The sequence below is a fragment of the Etheostoma cragini genome, chromosome 22 (genome assembly GCF_013103735.1).
Source record: "Etheostoma cragini isolate CJK2018 chromosome 22, CSU_Ecrag_1.0, whole genome shotgun sequence".
NCBI lineage: Eukaryota > Metazoa > Chordata > Actinopteri > Perciformes > Percidae > Etheostoma > Etheostoma cragini.
In genome coordinates this window covers 20,289,735-20,313,515 of record NC_048428.1, presented here as the reverse complement: position 1 = coordinate 20,313,515, position 23,781 = coordinate 20,289,735, and the positions used below count along the sequence as shown (strand labels likewise).

Here is a 23,781-nt window from a genome sequence, read left to right as displayed (position 1 = left end):
AAGGTTCAATTAAACACAATATTAGTACATACATGGTAAACCTAACCGTCTGTCTAGTGTTTAACCAGGTGTAATTAATATTTTCCTGTTTATGGATGCACTGTATTGTGTCCTGTATTTGTTATTTTCCTGTTTATTCTCCCTTGCATTGTACAGAGAGGTCATCAGAGACATTGCTGTCCGTCTCTTAGCATCAGATAGTATAATATGTCTCTGGCTTTGGACGCAGCAGCAAAATTCACAGATGAAATGCTCCTTTGATCAGAGGGGTCCTTTGAGTGCGCTTTTTAAACCTCCGCTGGCACTGTGGGCATTCAGGGGGCATCAGCAGCAATGCCACAACACTGCCATTGTGCACAGAGCCTCTTGCCTGATAAAACTCAATGAGAGTGTACAAAAACATGCAGCCAAGCGATCAAACTGCATTCCTTTAAAGCCTCACTGTGCTTAAATCATCTTAAATAATGTTGGACATGTGCATATATTGTGTATCTCGCCTTGTCCGACATCACTTTTGAAGTGCTGCAATTTGGCACTTGTAATGTGTTTCCAGTCTGTTCCTAGCACTTGCACTTTTCATAGACAGCTCCCTGAAAGGACACACTGCGGCTTTCAATACTTGTCAACATATTCACAAGGATCAGATGTTGATGTCTGACTGCCTACATTGTCCCTGAAAACCCTTGTACCTGTAAATACAGCCCCAATGTGAAAGTTGAGACAGATGTTGTAGTAATCCATGGCAACTAGGTCATAAACATGCTTTTTAAATACAGGAAGTTCCACACTTTTCATTTGAGATCTTTGAAAATGGGATATTTTTACTATTATGTGTATTTCATACTGTGAACACATGCTTTTTGGTTCAACTTTAAACCATTAACTCACTCACTTCTTAAATTGCAAAGGAAAACTGCTTTCATGTAAATGTTGTAGTGGTGCCCAACACTGTTTCAGGCCAGGGACCCCTGAGCTGAAAGAGAGTATGAGTAAGGACCCCCTACTGCATACATTGTATACAGTTGAGTTACATAGTGAACTAAGCAAAATAGATGAAAATAATGGATATTATTTCCACATCATGTTTTAATGTTAAACATTCATGTGGAAGGCACAGTGGCTCCTTAAGCCTAGTTGTGTGGCTACCATAGTGGTTACCTTATCTACAGTCTAGCAGTGCCAGACCTTCCTTCACAGCGCTGCAGAGGAAAGTCCGGCTGGTCCACACAGAACTCCGGGATGGGAGAAAAACGTGCTCTTGTTTTTTGGCCTTTCATAAAAAAATCAAATTAGTCTTTGGCGTTGCTAAGCACTGAGCAGAAGGTAACAGACATCCAAAAAACAGACATCAGAAAAGAATGACATCCGGCAGAATTTCCGGCAGACATGAGCAATCCCGGAAGCGGATTATATATAGGTAGTCTATGGATATATAGACTACCTTATCTATGGTAAGCTTATCTTCAATGTGAAAATTATTCCCCCCCCTCCCCCCCTGCACTAACTCTGATGACCCCCTAGAGGTCCTGGACACCCTGTTGAAAATCCCTGTGTAATAGAATGTGCTAATTTTCAATCACAACGATGATTTGTGTTGGCCACTTGGGGGCAGCACAATAAGTTATGGAGACCTTTGTCCTTTACTCTCTCCTTATATATGGTAAAAGTGTTATTTACACACCGATCAGACATGTGGTAACATTAGCATTCAGTCGGAGCTTTGTTTGTGTCAACAAAGTCCAATACTTAATGTCCCTTTAGCTCTGCTTTCCACCGACTAAAGAAGAGATTGGTCTCCTTAGCTGTTAAATGTTCCAATATACCTTTGTGTGTGTACCGTGTGGGGCTGGGCAGGATCATTACGAGGGACCCCTGTCATATTAGACATTTGAACCATTGCTAATATAAAAGTATTGATTATTATATTAGCAATGCTTCAAATTAATGTGTAATATGAAAGAGGTTGCTCGTAGTGTTGATCCCATGAAATTATTACCCAACCCTCCACATTACACATCATTTTAACCATTGTGAATATAAAAAATTATTGACCAGAGCAGATTTAACGAATCTCTAACCTATAAAAAGCTATCCTTAGGTGCTTAAACAAAAGAAGCACATTAATTGATAAGGTCAGCTATTACTATTTGGTAAAACATTTACCATTCTAAAAGCCCTACGTGTTTTTTTTATCATTTCAATAAAAATTTGACCAAAAGAAGATGCCGTCATTGGAGTCATTGCAACTTTGAATGCACATTATATGTCGCACCACCAACAGAGTAGGACACAAGCAATGGGAGATTCATAATACCCATTACAACCATGGGGAAATATAAATCTCTGTGAACTCATGGCAAACATCACCTGGATAGCAAAGATTATTAAAAGTCTAATTATGCATATCAAACACCACAGACGGGACAATTACAACAGGGAGGCTTCAGGCTGCCTGAACAGATGGTTTGCCCATTTAAAGAAACTACAGTCATATGTATTATTAACACTTAGCTCAGCATTTTTTGTGCTTTTGGATTTCCTTTATGTAGAAGCTCGCAACAGAAGGTGGGGATTTTGTAATTAGCATGTTATTAAACAAATGTTCTTTTTATGGAAATGTTTCACACATTTCAGCGCTGTATGGCTAAATTACACCGTTTGTACGTAAGTATGGCTTCACTGATGTTTTGGATTTCCTGAGGCATTACGCAACTAACGTGGGCATGAGTTAAGGGCACGATGAACCACTAAAAGTACATTATTTTGATTCTTTTAAAGGGTCACTTCACATAAATAATAATAAACAACCATCCAATCCAATCTAACTAGTGCTTCTTTCAAATCTATGCCCACTGTATTCTTGACAACCAGTTGGAACTGGTTTAGTCCAAAAACATTGTCTCTTTGAAAACTGGAGGGGCTAAATGTGCAGCAAAGACTTGCTCGATGACTAGCTATAGCTGCACTGTTGGAAATAGGTGTGCCAGTGTTTTTTTCAGGGTAGCTATGGCGTCATATATATCTTGCAATAAAAAAGGGGGGGGGGGGGGGATGTTTTTTTGATCGTGGACAACAGAACAAAACATGCAAGAATGAAATCCTCCTTTTCAATGCCATAGATATAGTGCCACTCGGCCAACCATGCCAAGACAATTATGTATGAATTTCAATATCCGGTGGAAAATAATCTAAAAAAGAAACAGCACAACATGGTGTCAACATAAAACACAGTGCTTCCAAGCCATGGAGCGGAGCTTACTTCGAGGTGATATTAAATAATGTCACCAAGAAAACGCCCATTCGATCCTACAGAGTTTGTTTAGGAACGACCTTTCCCTAAACTTAACCGGTCGTATTAGTGCCTAAACTTATCTGTCATTGCCACATGACGCTCACCTTTTCAGGCTAAACTCCACTACCATGGCCCCTGAAAGGACATCTGGTGGTGCTTGTAGCCCGCTCAGAGTCACCTATTGGCGGCTAAACAACTGCCGCTGGTAGCCGGCGTCCCGGAGCTCTGTAGAGGCTAAATACAACCAGCAACTGCGGACATTTAAATGTACAACAGACTATTCTTTACAAAAAAATAATACATTTGATCAAACATTATTAAAGATGATTTATTTTTTTTCATCTTGGATTTCCATATTGGATTGTAGACCATTGAATTGATACATCAATTAATAGACGCACACACACAAACACACACACACACACAGGGTCAGACTAAGAGAAGCTTTTGTGAGCAGTCGTATGGCTTGTGTGGGGTTACTGGCTCACCTTGCTGCCAGAGTACCCCATGTAAATTGTGCAGAACACATTTCACATGCAAGACCAGTATCCAAGTCCAGGCTGGCACCTGCACAAGGACCACTTTCACATTCAGTGGTTTGCTTCCCCTGTGACTACTTAGCACTACATATTCTCAACTAGAATACTGACAGTGCATTGAAATGACAACTGTGAATGTACACACAAACACACACTCACTCTCTCTCTCTCTCTCGTCCCCTTTTTCCCTCTCACTCTCTTTCTTTCAAACACATACAAGACACACACACAGTTAAACACCAAGATGCACAGAAGGGAGTTGGGGGGGGGGGGGGGGGGGGGGGGGGGGGGGGGGGGGGGGGGGGGGGGTTACCATAGAGAATTGGACTCATTGATCTTCTCAGGAGGGGGTTAGTTGAGATCAAACCCCCTGCACAACAGTGACCCCTGGTGGAGGATCAAAGTTCCCTAACAAGAGTTCTTCAGTCACCGCCTCAATTTCCCTTCTGATAAAAGGCAACTGGTGACAATGAAACACCCCCAAAGTTACTTTTCACATGTTATAGCAGCAATAATCCTTACTTTGCGTTTAAATGACAATTTCAAAAGGTTTCAAGCAAAAGTAGATATTGAGCAGAGAACAAAAGCCTTTTTTTGGCATGAGGGTCGTTAAGTAGGCTACATGGTAGAGCTGACACAAAGGAAATCTATCTGATTTTGAAACAAATCTTTTCCAATGCATGCAAAAGCTCTTATCCCATGGAGTACTGAGTGTGAAAGCCATGTGTTCCATGTGTTTTTTTGCACCTTCCATACCATTTCTCATACATCAAATCACCGCAACTCAAGTGCAACTCAGTTGTGCACTAGATACAGTAGGAAGAGATAATGAAGTGTTTCTGACAAGAATAGCTAATGAAAGATTTATTGATCAAATTCCTGAGACAGAAACATGTGCTTCATATACTGTATACAGTTTATATATACGGTATATTCAACAACAGCACGGCACGGCTGACATTCAATAATTAGTTCAAGCAAGGCTTATTATGAATCAAACGCACCATGGCACTACTACAATATGTATTCAGATTTTCTCCAATATAAAATCAACAAATGTGTTCTTTGCACAGTGTGGACACCACTAAGTAAGACATTTCCGAGCTTAATATTTAGTCTAACTGTGTGCAATTTAAAAAGGAACACAATCTAAACAGACACAAATAAATATGCTGAATATTATATTGTGGCCTTCCTTTTGATTTATCGCTTCTATTAATGGGATCCCACTGATCATGGTGTGCCTACCAATTCTTGGGGCTGTATGTCTTTCATCACATTGTTGTCCCTGTTGTGCAAAGATTTATACGGACCTTAAGACCGCATGTATAATACATGAGTTTGGACTTATAAATATATAAAACAATATCAATAAATAAAATATGACCCGCCATCTTCTGTAATGTGTGTATTTAACTGCTGACTGCGACTTCTTGGTCAGCTTGGTCATAATAAAAATAGATCTTATTGGAATGCACCCAGGGCAGGAACCAATGCTTCACTGAAATATTGTCCTACTAAACTAATCTGTATGTGCATAGAAATGTATTGCCCTTATTTTTATTTACATTTAGGGTGAACAGAGGTCAACTTTTTTAGCTGGTGTTACGAAAACATCAAACATCAAGTCTTTTGATGTATTGCACATTCATGCATCTTAAAAAAAATTGTTTGATTGTTTGTTTGTAACTTTGTTAAATACTAATATTCTTGATTTATTGACCTTGAGTGAAATACTATGTTGAGTAAAATACAACAAGAAAAAAATCAATTGTATATTGAGTGAAATGGCAGTAGAGTTGTTTTTCATTTTGTTCTACATAGATTAAATTCTCATCATGGTGATTTAAATATGAACACTGAATAAAGACTCAGAATGTCATAATAATTACTCTGCAGTAAGAGTAACATTTACTCTATTTCGACTGGGACCAAGTTTTATATTTTCTGGAGTCAAATCTGATTCAATTTGAGTAAAATTTACTCTGACCATCTTACTGTGTGTTTGTAATACTGAGACAATGCTGTAGGTTTGCATTTGATTTGATGCAGCTTTTATAAAACATGCATCTTTTAAAAGATGTGTTCAATAATATATTTCATCTCGTTATAAAAAAAAAACATTTGCGTACATATCCCTTGTATGAAATATTTCCAAAGGATTACTTGTCAGAGCATTTCACTATTCGTCGCAATGATAATTATAGCTTATTGAGACTTGAATCTTATTTTTATGCTTTTGGCCAGTGTTACTAACAATTCTCTTCCAGTCTCAATTTCAGTCCCTCTCTCTCAACCTAACTGGTCAAAGGCAGATGGCTGTCCACGAGCCTGGTTCTGTTCTTCTTCCAGTTAAAGGGGAGTTTTTTCTTACCACAGTCACCAGTGCTTGCTCATTGGGCAATGTTGGGTCCTTGTGAATGAAAGTATGGTGTAGACCTGCTCTGTATGACAAGTGTCATAAGAAATCCTTCGCTGTAATAAATACAATTGAACTGTACTCACCGAGTTTTGACTTGGCAAGAAACATACCAACACAATAATTATATATAATTACAAAATATGTCTGGGTTTTATTAAAACAACTACAAGAACATTTTAGAACATTAAGCACAGTAGATTTTGTTTAACTAACTAAATGAGGAGGACTGGTCTTGCATGCAAACTCCCTTGGCAGATAATATTGACAGAAGACTCATGACCAACGGTTTCATATCTGGGTTGTATATGTTTTTTTTTAACGATAATGTGCTTGGGGTTACAGAAGCTGTTGTTCACAAGCACCACAAGCACCCCTCCTGCCTTGTTACTGCTCCTCCTGAGGTCTCTGTTTGATGGTCGGTTTGGCTTCTGGAATTTGTCCGTGCAGCCATGCGTATATGAAGGACAAAACGTTGCATTAATGAGATCACGACACGCAATACGGAAGCATTGAATTGAATGCAACACAAGACCCATAGACATTTATATAAAACTTGTTTTGCCAAATTCATTTTTAAAGCAGATGTATTTCTTTCTTGGATTATGTTCAGTGGCAACATTTTTTCATTTTTCAAATGACAAAAAGCTAAAGAGCCAGACTGCAACTGGTAGAGACCAAAGACAGAGTTTAAAGAGAGTGAATATTGGACTTTGCCAGAAACTCCAAATTTATAATTGTGTCGCTGTGTAACTAATTCACCCACCAACTTAAAAGGTGATGATGCTGTATGTTAATGTTGTGTAACTAACTTGTTTCTGCCCCCCCCCCCCCAAGTGGCTAGACAAACAGCACTGAAAGCAGGTTGAACCTTGGGGTTTGAGAGTCCCTAAACTACAAAAATGTTAAGGTTATTAATGTTTTTTTGGATATTGTTTTAAGAGCAAATACTGACGAGAAACAAATTAAACCTCTCAGTCAATGTATTATATTAACATTTTGCAACTGGACTGATACGTTACTTAGCTTCTCTTCAATAGGTGGATGAAAACGTAATCTGAACTGCATATATAAATATACTGTATATATATAATAAATAATAGTATTATTAATAATGTTAGTGCTGTCAGTTAAACACATTTTGAACGGTGTTAACGCAAACCCATTTTAACAATTTGTTTGTCGCGAGATTAAATTAGCAAACTTTGTAGTTTTTTCACATGCTTTAGCAAACACTAGTAACGTTAAAATAACTACAACACCACACCGGGTCTACCTAGACCGGAAACAAAACAAAAGGCACGCTGCAGATCCTTGTTTGGGCTTGCAAGCCGACCAAAGAGTAGTAACGTTATGTTTTGAGTGGATGGCGTGCACAAGACGCCGAAATGGACGCCAATAAAATTCTGAATGGAGAGTTTACTTTTTAAAGTTGTCAACTGTTTCCACTGGCAACACCTAACGCAGCACGTCCAGTTTGAAATACCACTTGATGGCCAAGCACACAGCTGATGCCTATTCCCCAATTCCCTTTTATTGACGGACAGTGTTACACTGTGTGAGAGATTATTTGCTCCAAGTGACAATGTTAAATTGAAGTTAAAGTGTGAAATTGAACACTACAGTAGGCTCTATGCCAATGTTGTTTTCAATTTAAAAAAACATTTGCACAAAGCAACTCTATTCACTTTTCCTTGTTGATAAGAACATTAAATGAGAAAAGATAATGGGCAAAAACAAACATTTAGAATAGATAAAAAATGATTTATTGTGATTAATTGCCAGTTAACTATGACATTATTTCAATTAAATGCAACTAAATATTTAAATCGTTTGACGTAACTAATACATATAAATACTAGGAGACATGTACATGGTTAAGATGAAGGGTCTTCCCAGGTTAGCCAAACTTGTGTGGAAAAGAAAGCATTTCTTGAGGTATTGAACCAATATAGCTTTATTTCTAGTTCTCAGCATCTTACTTCATTGTATTGTCATAAAACAGATTTTTTAAGTCTCTATATTGAGGGAACCATAGGAGTACTTCTAAGTATCAGCAATACTGATATCTCACAGAACACAGTGCTACCACACTTGCCTCTTACTTAACATTTTCAATGATTTCTGCTTTTTCACACTTTGAGATGCTTGATATCTACTGGCCCATGTATCTCTTTCATTTTAGCCTGCCAGCGGTGCAGTATCCATCTCCATTACATGGTCAGAGATGGATAACATAGCCAGGCCTGGCACAGCTCACAGAGTGGTGCTTGCTCCTCTGAGAATAGACCCCTGCCATCTTGTTCAAATGGACTTTCTGCTGGCTGTCCCCTCGCTCGTAGCGGCACACAATAGAAGATAGGGAGAGGTGTGGGAGGAGGAAGGAAGGAGGGAGGGAAGGTGCTGAGGTGAGACTGAGGTGGGCTGATGAGAAGAAGATGGTTGCCATTGTCTCTATGGGAAACAGGGATGCCAGCAGTAAAAAACTCTGCAGACACAGAAATTAGATCATTTGGAAATTCAACCCAGCCCATGCACACCAATTGCTCTTCTTTTTCTGCTTCCCTTCTTCCCGCTCCCCTTCTTGTTTTATGCCCTTATTGAGGCAGGTTGCAGGAAGCCCTGAGACAGGCTGACACAGACACAGACTACCTCTAAAGTCCTTAAAAGGTAATTGAGCCTTCCAGCCCACACCACTAATTTGTGTGACTCTGCCCACTAGCTTGCAGTGTGACAAAACAGAGGGAGGGGAAGCTAAGGAGTGTTGGGATGAATGACTCCCTCGGACACAATATGTTAATTGGTTCTCTACAACTGACAGCCATAAGAAAGGTTGAGACTATATGGAGAAGAATTACCAGAAAGGGCATGGTCAGGAAAATGATAATAGTTAGTCCCTGCAGTAAAAAAAGAAAGAAATTGCTCTGCAAGAACTACTCTTTCATCCCCATCGGCACAACGATAATCTTCTAGTGATTTTGTGCAACAATGGCAACCATTACGATAAAATATACTGAAGGGATTGCTAAAAAAGAAGAAATAAAAATAGCAAAAAATTCATTTAATAGTTAAGAGACAGAAACAGTAGGCACTGTTCCAAGGCCACTGCTTACAGTGGATTAGGTATGGTGGGTGTTTGTGTGTGGAGGAGCAAGTATATTGTGGTGGTAATTGAAAGATAACTGCGAGACCTCACAGGTATGCACAAGGTACAGATCCGCCTCGGGCCCTGCTTTAAATTCAACTCAAGGATTTGATTACTTCAAATGCCAACACTGTTGGAAATGAACTATTTGTCCAGGGTCTGAATTATGAGGAAGACCCGCCCATGAATCACCTTCAGTACCTCTGTGGCCTTCAGCCTAGTAATATCCATATCTCTTCACTTTCCTCAAATCAATAATGAGATGACGCCCTTGGAAATTCAGGATAGATGACTCAAACGGGATATTATATTTGTTGAGAACACAAAGAACAGAGCCTGTCAGAGCCAGATTAACATGCTGTGTTGTAGCATTTAACCCTCATTTTATCAAATGGACACTCAAATGTCTTTCTAAGTACAACCCGAGTGCCACAAAAGTTACTAATTGTTATTAAAATGTATTGCTCAGAAAACAACAACAAAACGGTCCATGAGCAACAAGTTAAATTCAAAGGTGAGTTATGTTAGCATTTTCTGATCAGGCGTCATTGTTTGTCAGAGCGATTCCAAAAAGCATCTAACCTTTATGGGCATTAATACAGTCATCTATAAAAACTTTAAGCTAAGGAAAAACAGCAAAAGAGGACTGAGTAACAGATTTGTTCCAATAGAGAAATATGTTTTTAATTAAAGTCAGTTCAAACCTTGTAAAAACCAAAATGTTGCAGGACTCTTTCCTTGCTCGTTGATCAAAATCAAAATGTTCAACGGTGCCACTCCACTGCTACACACTGAAATCTTGAGCAAGGCAGGTCCCAGGCACTCTAACACGGGAGACTTCTCTTAATCAGTAAATTATGTCTTTGTTAGCCTTTAGGCTTTTTTGCTTACCTTTTATGTTGCTAGATTTCCTAAAAATCAACCTATTTTTAACGTCTGTCCAACAGATGGCCTGACCTGATATTTGACTAGTTGTCCAAGTTCCAGGAGTTATTATATAGAGATATTATAAAGTCCAAAATCAGGGCTTGCAATAATAACAAATATAATGGTGTCTGAAGAAGCTTGTGTAGATGTGGGTCAGACTGCTTCTTTATAAGCCAGAGCCCAGAGCCCAAACCAAACATAATAACATAGTGTTGCCAGAATCAGACGCTAGGAAGAAGAGCCTGCTTCAGGCCCATAGTTAATAGAGAGGACTCTGACTCCTCGCCCCCTCACCCCCACTTCCCCGCTCATGCTCCCACTCTTGCACGACCTTCTCTGTCTATCCCCCCCTCGCCATCAATTCATCTTCCTCCCTGCAATCTGCAAGCAGGACTCTGTTAAATCAACCAATAGATGTCAAGGATCCCACCTTATATTTATTTATTTATTTTAAATTCAGTTTACCTTTACCAACTGGCACCCTCATATGGATTGGAGTATCCCCAAATGATGAGCAGGGGTGATCATAATCAATTACATAAACCAGCGCTGGATGAATGAAAACCAAACCATATATCTTATTAAACTGACACATGAATACACACACAAACACACACACATATGATAAAAAAACAACTGGATTTATGATTGCCCTTGAAGTATTTTGCCACGTGTACATTTCAATGACCTTTCAAGCTTAATACTATCTCAATCACGGTTTCTTAGGGCTCCCATTTTTTGCTGAGCAATTTTTATTGTCAAAGAAATTATGTCACACCTTTCTATAAATGAAGGCTTATGAAGAAAATAAAGTTTCTCTATCCATCCATCTAAAGTCAGTTGATATGGCAGCATTACCATCTGAATCCAAGTGTTTTTGTATACACTTTACCCCATCACGCCATTCATTAAACACGTTTGTCACCCAGTGTGACAAAAGATACAACAAGCATCCGGGACCGTGCTTCTTGCGTCTTTGTCTGCCATCGATGATTCACACCCAACCAGGGGGAAAACAGAGGGTTACTAACTAGGTCCTCCAAGGCACCAGATGTCAGTGATTAATCTTGATGAAGTTGGGACTCTATGTCTCCCTAGCTGTCTCTCTCTGTCTCCCAACCTGGTGCTTAATGACCCTTTCCCTCTGTTTTCTCAGCCCATTTTTTACCCTTTAGATCATGTTCAATATGGCTGGTTCTTTATGCAGATGAGTGGTGGATGAAGTAGGGGCGAATTGTGGCAGCGACTGATGGTCTGCTGCCATATACAGTAGCAAGATAATCGTAACAGATTACTCAGGGACAAAGTAGAACACATTTTTGGGGATATGTCCCTAACTTGTTTTTTTCCTGTGGCACATCCATGATATTTTGTATCCAAGTGGAAAAGAAGCACCATGTCTTATGTGCAACACATTGTCATACCTAAACAACACACTCCAAAAACGTGTATGTGATCGATGTATTTAACGTTGTGATACGGCCGCGTGGTGGCGATTTTAAACAGATGACCAAAGTGAAAGTTCTAATCATGTGACGGTCAACGTACCAGTCGCAGTTTTAAACACATAGTTAACATTGTGAAACGGAATTAGTTAAGTTTGTGCAACAAAAAAATGTTGGTTAGAATTAGAAAAATATCAATCCTCAGTTTAAAATGAGTCACAGACGTATGGACGCCACGGATTTCCGTCAGTACAAAGTTGTTTAATTTAAAAAACGTGACGGAAGTTGTACTACTTTGTCACTTTACTTCCTTGTATGCTTCTGTGATAATGACTATGGAAACTATAGGTCAGCACCAAACAACAAACATATAATTCACATAATAATAGGTTGTTCTAAGCTCCACTTAAGCCTTTATGGTCAGAACAAATGGACGTCGTACTACTGGTCTCTACGGCCAAAGGGAATTCTTTTTGCATTATTCGAGAGTTTGAAACAGTGGAGCATTGGAGAAATGACATGACATGGACAATAACCCATTCTTTATTTTGGAAGGGTAAATAACCCCTTCTGCATGTGTATCTACAGTAAACAACCTCCAACAGGAAGTAAGGTATTTTCCTTGGTGCCTTCTCACATTTACAACCTTATCAACACAAGCTCTGTAATTTTGCTTTGACAGCAGCAGAAGCACTGGGCTGCCTAAAAACCTATGTGTGATGGATGTGTTAACCTAACACCATTCTTGGCTGGCTAAACTGACATTCATAATTCATGGAAACATTCTGACACCCAGTGAAAAAGATAAACACTTGAAATGTAAAACGTGTGTTAGCTTGCTACAATGGAGGAAATGGGGTTGGGTCATATGCAACAGATTTAAACCTACACGTTACTTACTGTATGTATTTGAAGAATTTTACTTATTTAACCCGGGAACTGGAGAAAGGGGTTCTTTTTTTGACAAGAGTTGATCAAAACAACAGAAACCACTATGGAAACACTGGCAAATAAGCATGCACCAAGCTGGACAACTATTCATTTCATGGCTGTATATGATGAATTGGAGACAAGATTAAACTGTTTTTTATCAGTTCGATAAGACATAAGACAAACATTTAGTGTGGCACAGAGTTAGAAGTTAGAGAAGTTGTATTGCTGAAAACAGTTGCAATTGTGTTTCTTATTGTCTGTGATCTTAATAAATCCCTACACGTCCAAATGTTTCCCATGTAAATCTGCCATTTCTATTTTGCAGCATTTGCCCGGGTCTTTGTCTGTATAACATTCCTATAATTACATTTTGAAAACCAGGGTAGCAGAAGTCATAGCCTAGATCTTAATAACATCCTTCAAAAATCAATGTCAATTTCTCATTCAGCATGGCTGTGATGCTCGGATCGATCATGTTGGACTTATATGATTTTAGTGAAATACCAACTGAACAAAGCATGTCCCATCACTATCAGCAACCCGGTGCGCTCTTGGATCAATTGCACTTTTAATGTAGTAAGCGATTGTACATGAGCATTTCCAGAGCAAATTTGAGTCTTGTTCCACTGAAATGAAAACATAATCACAAGGAGATTGAGACATTCTGTGATGGCAAACCAATATTCGGTTCTTCAGACAGAACTGAAGTCAGTAGTGCTGCTATATGGCTTGCACAAGCAACAATTGGCTTTCTATAGATTCTGTTTTCGAAGGCAAGTCAAGGTCAATTAGGAGACTAATTAAGATTCATCATTGACTCATCTAACCACAGCGGGTTGATTTGCTGGTAATCATGGACAGCAGCAACATGAACGATCCAGTAAGTTCGCTTGATCAAGCCAATTACACTTGCACACAGGGGCAGATTGCATTATATGAGCAAACAACATGCTAATATCATCTCATCTGCAAACTCTGCACAGACACAAACACACATAGTGATAATATTTGGTGTAAAACATTATTAAAGCTCAATTACCTAGGTGATAAGCTAAAATAACAATCCTGCAAGTCAACATTTCGGACAATATGAACATTATAAATGCAATGAATGCATTATGAAAGCATTTACTGCAAAAATGTTAAAATCACAGCTAATGTCCTAATCCTTCAACAGACAGGACCTATTTTTTGTTTAGGACATATGAGATGTGTAAACATATTGACGATTTACGTACACATCTGTAATATGTCTTCAAATAACAATAAAAACGTGAATGTCTGGTAAAAAAAATACATTTTGGTTTTAGCAACCTCCACAACTGATGATATGTTTCTGGGGTGTGACAAGGATGACTCAACTTTTATCACACAAAAATGTGATAATCCTTCCATGGGATTAGTTTAACCCACATCAGTCTGCTGCTGGCATGTGGCTCCTCTAAAAAATTACTAAATCTGGGTACTAAAATAACCTACATGCTTTGGTAATAATTGCACGACCACCATCTCCCTCTAAAACTAATTTCTCACCTAAACTACTACATGTTTTGAAGGAAGCCTAATGTTGTGTAGATTGCTGACAATGCATATACTTTCTAATATCTTGCAATGAAATACTGCATCTTTTAAAAGCAACCAGCAAGCTTAAATTCTTTTAGACACTCACAGGTTAGGGTTAGTGACTTTATTGGTCAAATTATAAATAAGTCAACAAGGACTTGAACTCTCTCTGAAATCTTTCTCTAAGTTTGCTAAGGTGCAAGGCTCTGGTGTCGAAGACTTGCAGTCTGTGTGCCTACTATATCAGCCTGTTTACACTACAGTATATTGACAGGGCTCGGAATTTTATAAGTCAAAGGTTTGTTACAGAAAAATGCCTGGATTCATAAAAGACCAAAATTAAATGCTTTGGTAATGATCAATTTACCCCGTTCCTCCTGTGAAACTAATCACAACGGAAGAGGACTTTAAAGACATCATTCTACAAAAGGAAATGTTCCTTTTTGTGTTGATTTGCCAAACATTGCCACAATTTTCAACACTTCAAAATACAAACAATTCACTCAAACTTCAAATAATCCTTTACCTATTTGCTGCAACAAAAAAATCCTGTCAAATTGCAACTTGAGGCACACTGCTGAGTTTTTCGGATGGAAGTGCCAATCTTTCACTTTGATGAAACTGTTGCTGCATGGAGGACTGGAGTATTTGGGTGGTGTATGTGCTCTGAATTTATGGTTTTATGCATGTTGGAGTTATATTGGAGTCATGACTGAAGTTGTGTATGGCATGGTAAATGCAAAAAACACATAAAACAGTGCAAACATGCAGTTGAAAAACCTGCAATGATTTAATAAGCTCCCTTTTTGTGATGCAACATATACTGAAATTTAATAACCTATTTTCCACCCCTCTCAGTTTTTATTCTCTTTCTTACTGAGAAGCAGAGGCTTAGACACCAGTTACCTTGAACTGTTCTTAGCACAGAGTCACCATACTGTCACTGCACAGTCCCTGACTCTGACACAGTATCCCAGGGATCATTTTAATAGCAGCTATAATGAATCTCTCTGATCACTGGACATGAAATCCTCTCTCTGACTAGCTATTCTTCAATCTTTATCCTGGATTTTATCCGTGTCTCTCTGTGCCACATCACATTTTTACATTGGAATGCGTATGTAATGCAGGATGAGACATGGTGGCGCAGGCGTCTGTAGATCCGAGACAGCTGCTCGCTTCTCACAGCTGTAATTGGTAGACCACGGCAGCACCATTTGACAGATTGTAGCAGATACTTTCCCCAAGACATTCTGTTGAGATGTACAACTTGGTCCTGGCTGGATGTGACATTAACACATTTTTATATCACCAAATATAACATCTCCAAAAAATCTGCAGGTGGCAGCTCCCTCTTACCAAGAGCTTGAATTCTTTATGACAAAGACGTTCTAGGAAAGGAACAATAACATTTGTTTTTTGTAGGAAAAGGCAAGGGCAGTGTAGACTTCAGCCATCCTGGCTCAGCAGCACCAGCAGGCAGTGAACCTGACCACATAACCAGCTTTTGGGCCAATAAGAGTGTTCATTCATCTCCCATTTAAGGCTTTTTGCAGAAGCTCTTAGCTGGGCTTTTATAAAGAACAGCACCTCAGAATAAAAGACAGACCTGCCATCTGGAGACTTTCTGAGGAGTTATATATTTGGAAATATAGAGTCTTCCTTGATACTTTACTCTTAGGTGGCCCAATGGTAATAAGTAGTTATGGTCTTACCAGCCTGTTAAGGTACTATACATAGTCTGTACTTAATATCACACATTGATATGACAATTTCTGTCAATTCTGTCAGTGCATGTCCTTTCTTTATGATAAGGTGGATTGTTATTCGCCGGCTGATTTGTGTGTTGTCCTCTCTAGTGACACCGTCATTACTGTGGTGGTATAGGCCGACTGAACACATTGTCTCTGACAGAGAAAGCAGAGATTTTTGGATTCCCAAGTGTGTGTTATTCATTCTTAAATACCCACTGTGAAATTTGTGTTGTCACAATGGCTTTTCTTTTTTTATTTTCTTTGGGAAAAAGTAAAAAGACATTAAGGTATTGCTTTTGAAAGGCCTCCACAGTCTGGATGTGAAGTATAGTAATTAAACCCAGCTGGCCCTTCCATGCTTGCTCAAATCAACAAACTTGCAAACAATAATGCCTTGCCTTGCAATTTGAAAATATCATTAAATTTTAAAAAAGTGAAACAAGAGAGAGAAAAGAGATCAGGACTAGATGCCTGTTCAAACTAAACAGGATTTCTTTTGAAAGCTTAAATGTTTTAGATTTGAACCTTTGTAACCAGTTTTACAGGGTCTCCTGGACATATTTATTGGAAAAAGTGATGAAAAGGTAAACTTCTTTACGTGCATTACTGAACAGGTTAAAGAGCAAGATGTCACCACTGTTATAGTCTATATCCACAACATTCCACTTCCAGTGTTGCTCCGGCGCTCTATTCGGCCAAACGTCCGTTACCTTCCGCTTTGTTTGTGTTGGAATTTTAAACTCCGGCCCATTCACGAGGACTATGGTTACCTGGTCCTCAGATCTCTGCAGGGTAAATCCAGACAGCTAGCTAGACTATCTGTCCAATCTGAGTTTTCTGTTGCACGGCTAAAACAATTTTTAACGTCCACAAGTTCCACCAAAACAAGTTCCTTCCCGAGAATATTTTGCAACGGCACCAGGGATCCGTGCTTAGCTCAGCGCCACCTAAGACGATTGGGATTGGTTTAAAGAAATGCCAATTAACTAGAGCACGATTTTCTCCCATTCCAGAATGCTGTGTGGACTAGCCAGACCCTCCTCCGCAGCGCTGTGGTGATAGGTCTGGCAATTCGAGACTACCACTGTAATAATAGCTCTTTTACTGTCAACTGCATCCCCATGTAATCTAAAGACAATTAATACTTATCACTTTATTGGAAATACTTATTGACAGTGACAACACTTATTATTATAAAGTGGTACTAATTCAAAGGCAGCTGGAAAGAGGCTGTTAAAACGCTGATCACCGCAACAACAGACCAAGGTTTCCTCTGGAGTACTTAGAAAAAATCAAACATTTCGACTCCGATGACAATATCACATCAACAAGGTGGCACCCATTGTAAAAGCTAAAAACAATGCACATCACATAAATGCACAACACATTTGCAAACACACATTTTACTAGCTTAAGCTGCTGATTGACATGGATAAACATCCCAGACGCTGACTTGCCAACAAAGAATCCTCACATTGTGCCATAGCCAACAAATGGGATGACCAGTTCAAAGCATAAACAATGAACCAGGTCCAAATGGCGCACCAGCCGGTGATAAACAGCTGGTTGAAGAAACAACTGCGTGCCTTATTTGATTGCACACTGTCAAAACCACACATCATTTAATAATCTAAATATATTTTAGGTTTTTACATCCTGAAAAAAAAGTTCATTTTCCAAGGCCGGAATGCTTCTGAACGGACCCAACGACTGAGTGACTGACAGATCCCTTATTGGATTTGGCAGTCAGTGAGGGTTTGATGTTGAGATAAAGAAACCCCCGCCAGCATCCATATTTTCCCCCTGATTTGTCCAAGCTGGATCAGGAAACACACAGAGGTTGTAATTATGATCAACCAGCTGGCATGTTTTTTATCACTGGATGGACTGCAGCATGAAGGCCACAACTCCTCACGGTACAAGAATACAACTATGTTCACTGCAAGTCCAGATACTGGCAGAAGTGAGCTGTTGTTGTAATACATGTATGCCAATACACAAAGACTGGAGATAATTGTAATAATGAAGCTTAAATGTTGATGTTTACGCTGTTTATGATGTTAACCCAAACTGTATGTTAACAACGCAAAAGTCAGTTCCAATAATGTGAGAAAAACATGGATCAAAGAAGCATCTTAGTGTGTTTTTAATGGAGGTCACATACAGGGAATTAACACAAAACAACATCTGTGTTGTTCGCTTATTATTTCAGGGTTGATAGGTCATGTAAACACTGTGTGAGCCAGTACAACAAGATTTATTTTTACAGCCACTCTCTCTTTTTTTACACCATTCAATCCATTCAAGTCTGTGGAAATCTTATTGGTTACACGGGAGCAACTGAGAAGCAACGCAAATAATCCAGCTGACAGACGGAATGAAGTGTTAAACGTTGGCTGTAAAGTAAAATGGTGCAACAACACAGCAATCTTGACTATATCCTCATAAGGACAATGATTATTATTACCCGATATGTACTCCACTCATGGTTTTATTGCCCTGTACAGTGGTAGAACCCCCCACTTGTCGTTAATTATGCATCTATTTCATTACAGGCAAGTAGTTATATGATCAAAATTAAAAGATGATGTTTCACATTTGAGTGTTTGATGGGCCCAGTACAAAATATGCTCCATCTAGTACTGTATGTAGTATTATTTGCGGAACCATGTCATGTCCATCCCATGAAACCACCAGTATAAAAAGGCTACGCTATGAAGCCCCAATAATGTTGTGATCTGTTTGCTGTTCCCTGCAAACATCATTAATCATCTTTATCTTGGGGCGGGGAATAGAATAAACTATTGCAAATCAGGTTCATAACATAATAGTGCTACTTCTTCTTAAATTTATCCATTTATTTTGATGGTGCTGATATTTAAATTACGACACTCGAATCGATACCATTATAAATTATATCACTGCTAGTATCACACAACAATGGGTCACACTGCATTTCTACACGCTTTCTCTGGTAAATGTTCATCCAAATAATATCATTTTAAATTCTTTGGGAGATTTGATGTATAGCCGATCATTATTGAGTAAATCTAAATCTATATATAGTACATGTAAAAAAATCTAATTAATTTTTTAAATTATCTTAACACAATTGCATTTAACGTCCAAATGTATTATTCATTTGTGTCATTTTGTTGTCCGAATTCTGAGTTACTCCCGGACATTAATGCAAAAGACTTAACTCGGCTTTTCACTGAGTACTAGCAGCCTGTCTAAGTAACTTGACTTCAAAAGGCCGTCTCTGAAGAGCGTGCAGCATGGGGGGAGAGTCACCCGTTCAGACCACCAGACAATAAGATTATCCAAAGGCAATTAAACTTGGGGCCTTGTCTTGAGAAGTCTCCATCCAAGTCTTTCATCCTTACCTTTCCTCCTCCTCATCGGCAACCCATTGTTGTGTGATTAACTCCCAAGCACCAGTGGGGGAGTCATTCCCATTAACCAGATCTGTGGCGGGGACAAAACACTTTCTAATCACCAATCACAACTAGGAGCAAGGCACTCAAGTCTTTGCCAGCTCTATAATGTGAGTGATGTGCCGCCAGCTTCTTCAGAGAATGTGTTCTCTTTCTGTTAAAGCTGCACTCAACACTTTATAAGGAGGTCCTCAAATTAAATTTTGTATCTGTTGCCATGGTGCTCTGCGCTACAAACCACAGGTCTATGCCTTGGACATGGGATGTTCACTTTATTTTCAGAATATGATTTTTGTGTGAGAGCTGGGGGAATTTTAGTTATAGTACTGGATATTTCTATTTGAGTGCTCACATGTCGTTACCATGTCAACATTTTACAGTGCTTCTTTAGCGTAGGTTGCATTTTGTTCCCAAAGCTGTGCATGTTATATAGTATATGTCTTTACATGTCTCTTTTTGTTTCCGCACTGTTACATTGCCAAACTTCTGCATATTTTCTATATTGTCGGGAAATCATCTGAATTGTTTTAGGGTTCAGTATAAATTACAATACATCCTCGTCACAGTGTATACAACTTGTAGAGAGATGTTACTGTGTGTTGCTCTACTGTCAAGTTTTGTATATAGGGGGATGATATGACACAGTAGTTTTCCTATTGGCCACCAGGCTGAGGTGGGTGTGGCTTAGCTGCATCAGAGAGCCTACAGAGTGGAAGTAAATAAGACTAATAGGGCCAGTTTTGGAAGGGATACGTGTTGTTGAATGTCAACAACGATTTTCTTTTTTCCCCCCTATCAAGTTGTGTTAAAGTTTCTGTCCATGGCTCAAATGTCTACAAATGAACTGAGTTTCAACACTTATTCGACACCACCCAAGGACTGGACTGGTCAGAAAGACAAAGCATGGTGGCGCCCAAGAGAAGGACAAAGGAAGGCCTTTCACCCTGTCACCTGGCGGGCTAGCGTTTAGTGTCTGTAGGTTTGTATGCACGATTAAACCAATCTCCAGAAGCCCTAGACACTAATAAGAATAATATCAATTTTTCCAGAGTTGTGGTTATGCCGTGACAACACTAAGCAGGACATTGCATCCATATTACTGTATGTATTTATGTTAGCCTGCCAATGACATTGGACTTTTGTTAAATGTCAAACATCAATATTGGTTTCTGTGTCAAAAATCCTTGAGTCAGTCTCTACTGTCTGGAAGTGTACAATGTGATCTCCCTTTTACCCGACACTGCATCCTCTGTGCAGTGGGCATGTGATAAATCTCAACTCCTATGATCACTACATGTGTAAATTTCAATAACTGATGAGCCCAAGCTGCTGTGACTATATATTCTCTGTACAGGGTGTTTTAACACATTTAGAATGTATTTGTTAATCCAAATAACAGGGTAATGAGAGTTTTAAACTGCATCAATTCAACTCGAGCATTCTTAATTAAGATATGTAATGAAAATCATAATTGATGAATTGACTAGTAGCTCTGTAATGAATCACTTTCCATGCACATTTTATGCCAATTTCATTTTGACTTTGAATAAACCCTAATTATCTATATTAGTGAAAGTCAATGCCTTACTATTTAATAAATCCTGGATAATCCCACAGCAATCAATTTAGATCAAAATCACTTTCCACCAAAGGTAGAAATGCTCTGCAAACTAATCCACTGTACCCTATAATGATGCCTATTTATATGCAGGAGCTTTGTCAAACTGCAGGATGGGTAATTACTTTATTTACTTCTAATCATGTCAATGAACCATTGTGCAGGGGTTAGAATGGCTGGGCTCATTATTATTATTTTTTACTTCAGTATCGCATTAGGAACTTAAGTCTAACAAAAGCTCAGTTTGAAGGGATTGGCCACTGCACAGTGTGACAGCTCTGTATTAGATGCACATTGTCAGGGGATCCTGTAACTGACTGTGACATGATTATTTAAATCAAATGTATCCGTGTGTCCTGGGAGGTGCTGGCCAGAAAAAAAGTGGAACAGCAAGGACAATGTATTTTGTTCCTCGCCAGTCAATGCTTTTCTTGTCATCAGTATTTATGCAGTTAATGTTTTGTTCAATAGCTCCTGCTCTCTGAAAAATCCCATGCATTCTCTATTGATTGGTTATTGATTGGAAGGTCTTGCCAACATCAGACAATATCTACAGAAAACACTTTTTTGGGTTGGCTATTTTACGGATAACCTTAAAAATAATGTGTCCATTGAATTTTTCCCATCCCCTCCAAAAGAAAGAGTCCCTTTAGTTCAGCTTTTGAAATCTTGCTAAATGAATGGCATTCGGGTTGACAGGAACATTGAGAAATTGAACCAATTGGAACACAAATGTCTTTACTGCTCCCACATACATTTCACTCTTCATCAAAATGGCCCCACAAAGAAGCTCAAATGCTGAAAGTCTCAAACTCATTGAAGGTTTCTTTGTCTAAACAGTATTTCAATTTACAAATTATTATGAACTTAGTTATTGTTTACCAAACTGCTGCTCAATTCTGCAGCCATTTGTGTCCCCAGGGGGGTTTAAAGCAGGTATATGGAAAATGAAAAAAAAATTGTTTTAATATTTTGTGACTACCTTGCTGTCATTCAGAAATGAACGGACCAAAAGAGCATTGGTTGTGGTAGCACTTCCATTCAAATGGTAATGTTAAATGTCAAACCGTGCTTAAAAAAAGTCTAAATGCCAGGAACACATAAGGTGACACACTGAAAACCTTTGTAGTGTGGCCATTTTCAAGGTCCTCATCTGCAAGCCAGCCATAGCTGTCATGTCAGTGATGGATGGCAGTTGTGGCTAACTTCACTGAATAGACTTCGTGAAATCATGTGCCCATGATTCACTTGTTTGTGTGTGTTTCAATATTCTTATTTCTGTCACAATATATGTATATACGAATAGCCTTCAAAGCAAAGGGCCATTCCTGGGGGCTTGATTTACAAACACAATTCTCAAAAGGACCTCCATAGTAGTATCCACCGCTGTTGCTAAGAGATTTGGGACACAGATGCAAGCTTCCACTTGAAATAAATCAGACCAATCCCATTGCTTGGTCAAACTGCCTCATACTCCATTTATATATTAAACAGGTCATGCTTTCCTGCCTGGTTAGCCACGGAGTAACCAGAAAGAGGGATAGAAGGAGGTGAAATGGGTTCAAAATATGCCCAGGTGATGGGAATACATGCTTCTTAAGAAAGCGTCACATAGCTGATTAACTCTAGATTACATTTACGGATAGGCATCAGATGAACTCTAATGAATGGAATACCAACCTGGAACCAATTAAGCTTCTCACTAGTTTGGCTGTCTTCCCTCTGGGGGTCTTTGTGCAGCAATATGTTTCTAATTGCAAGGGCCCCAGTCTGTTTATCTCTCTTTTTATCTCTAGATTGCAATATTAATGTTAATTTGCAGGAAGTGCAGTTGATAAATGAGTGACTTTAATCAGGGTTTGATTTCATGGGATGCTTTCCCAATCCTTGGTGATCACAAGAAAAGTTATTTGAATTTATATAAAAACATTTTTTTTGTATACTTGTACATTTTTTTGTAGATTTCTGATTTCCTATGAGGATTAAAGACAACGGAGCCTTCCTTTCAAGGTAAATCAATGAAAAATGTGAAATCAGAGTTTCAAAGACAGAGATGATGCGCAACTGATATTAAAACCCAGTGGTGGTACCTACTGTAGATAACGGAATGCCCCTGATTCCTGAGTAAGTGGAATCCTTGCCTATCAGTTACAATAAAAAAGACGTAGGAAGAGGAAGCTAAGCTCCAGTCTTTGCTCCATGTCATAATCCTCCCGATCTCAAATCCAGAGTGTGATTTCTCCTCACACTCCCAGAATTTCCTCTCAGAAATTACCATTTACCAATTATACGGTGTCAGGAATGATTCATATCTCTTTAATGAGAAATGACAGTAGATAGAGGAGAGCCACCTCGGGTTTGATTTCATTCTCAGTGGGATGGGATGATCTGTTGACAGAACTACCCAGCAGACAGAAAAGATTGGAGAGTAAGCCGTCAGCAGTCTTTCAGTCGTGTCATCACCAATACAATGGGGAGCAAGAGGGCACCTAAAGAAGCTTTCAATCAATTATACCTAACCTTGCATCTGTGGAACTACTGTACAGATGGTTATCCCAGAAATAGAGTTACGTCCTTTTGATATCAACATTAAATATGTGTCTAGGCTTAGCACAGCAGTCATTGTCATAGTCAGTGTTGTGGTGGGGCCCGGCTGACCGTGAGTCTGTCCTTTTTATTTAATTTTTGTGTTTTTGTTTTTTCTTTCTG

General features: G+C 38.9%; 1 long non-coding RNA gene across 1 annotated transcript; it reads left to right on the top strand.

Annotated features, from left to right (window-relative positions):
• The first annotated feature begins 1,495 nt into the window (after window positions 1-1,495).
• LOC117937954 lies at window positions 1,496-20,864 on the top strand. The gene is made up of 3 exons (XR_004655294.1): window positions 1,496-1,552; window positions 16,331-16,337; window positions 20,854-20,864. It is a non-coding gene; the product is annotated as an uncharacterized LOC117937954 (long non-coding RNA).
• Window positions 20,865-23,781: the final 2,917 nt, after the last annotated feature.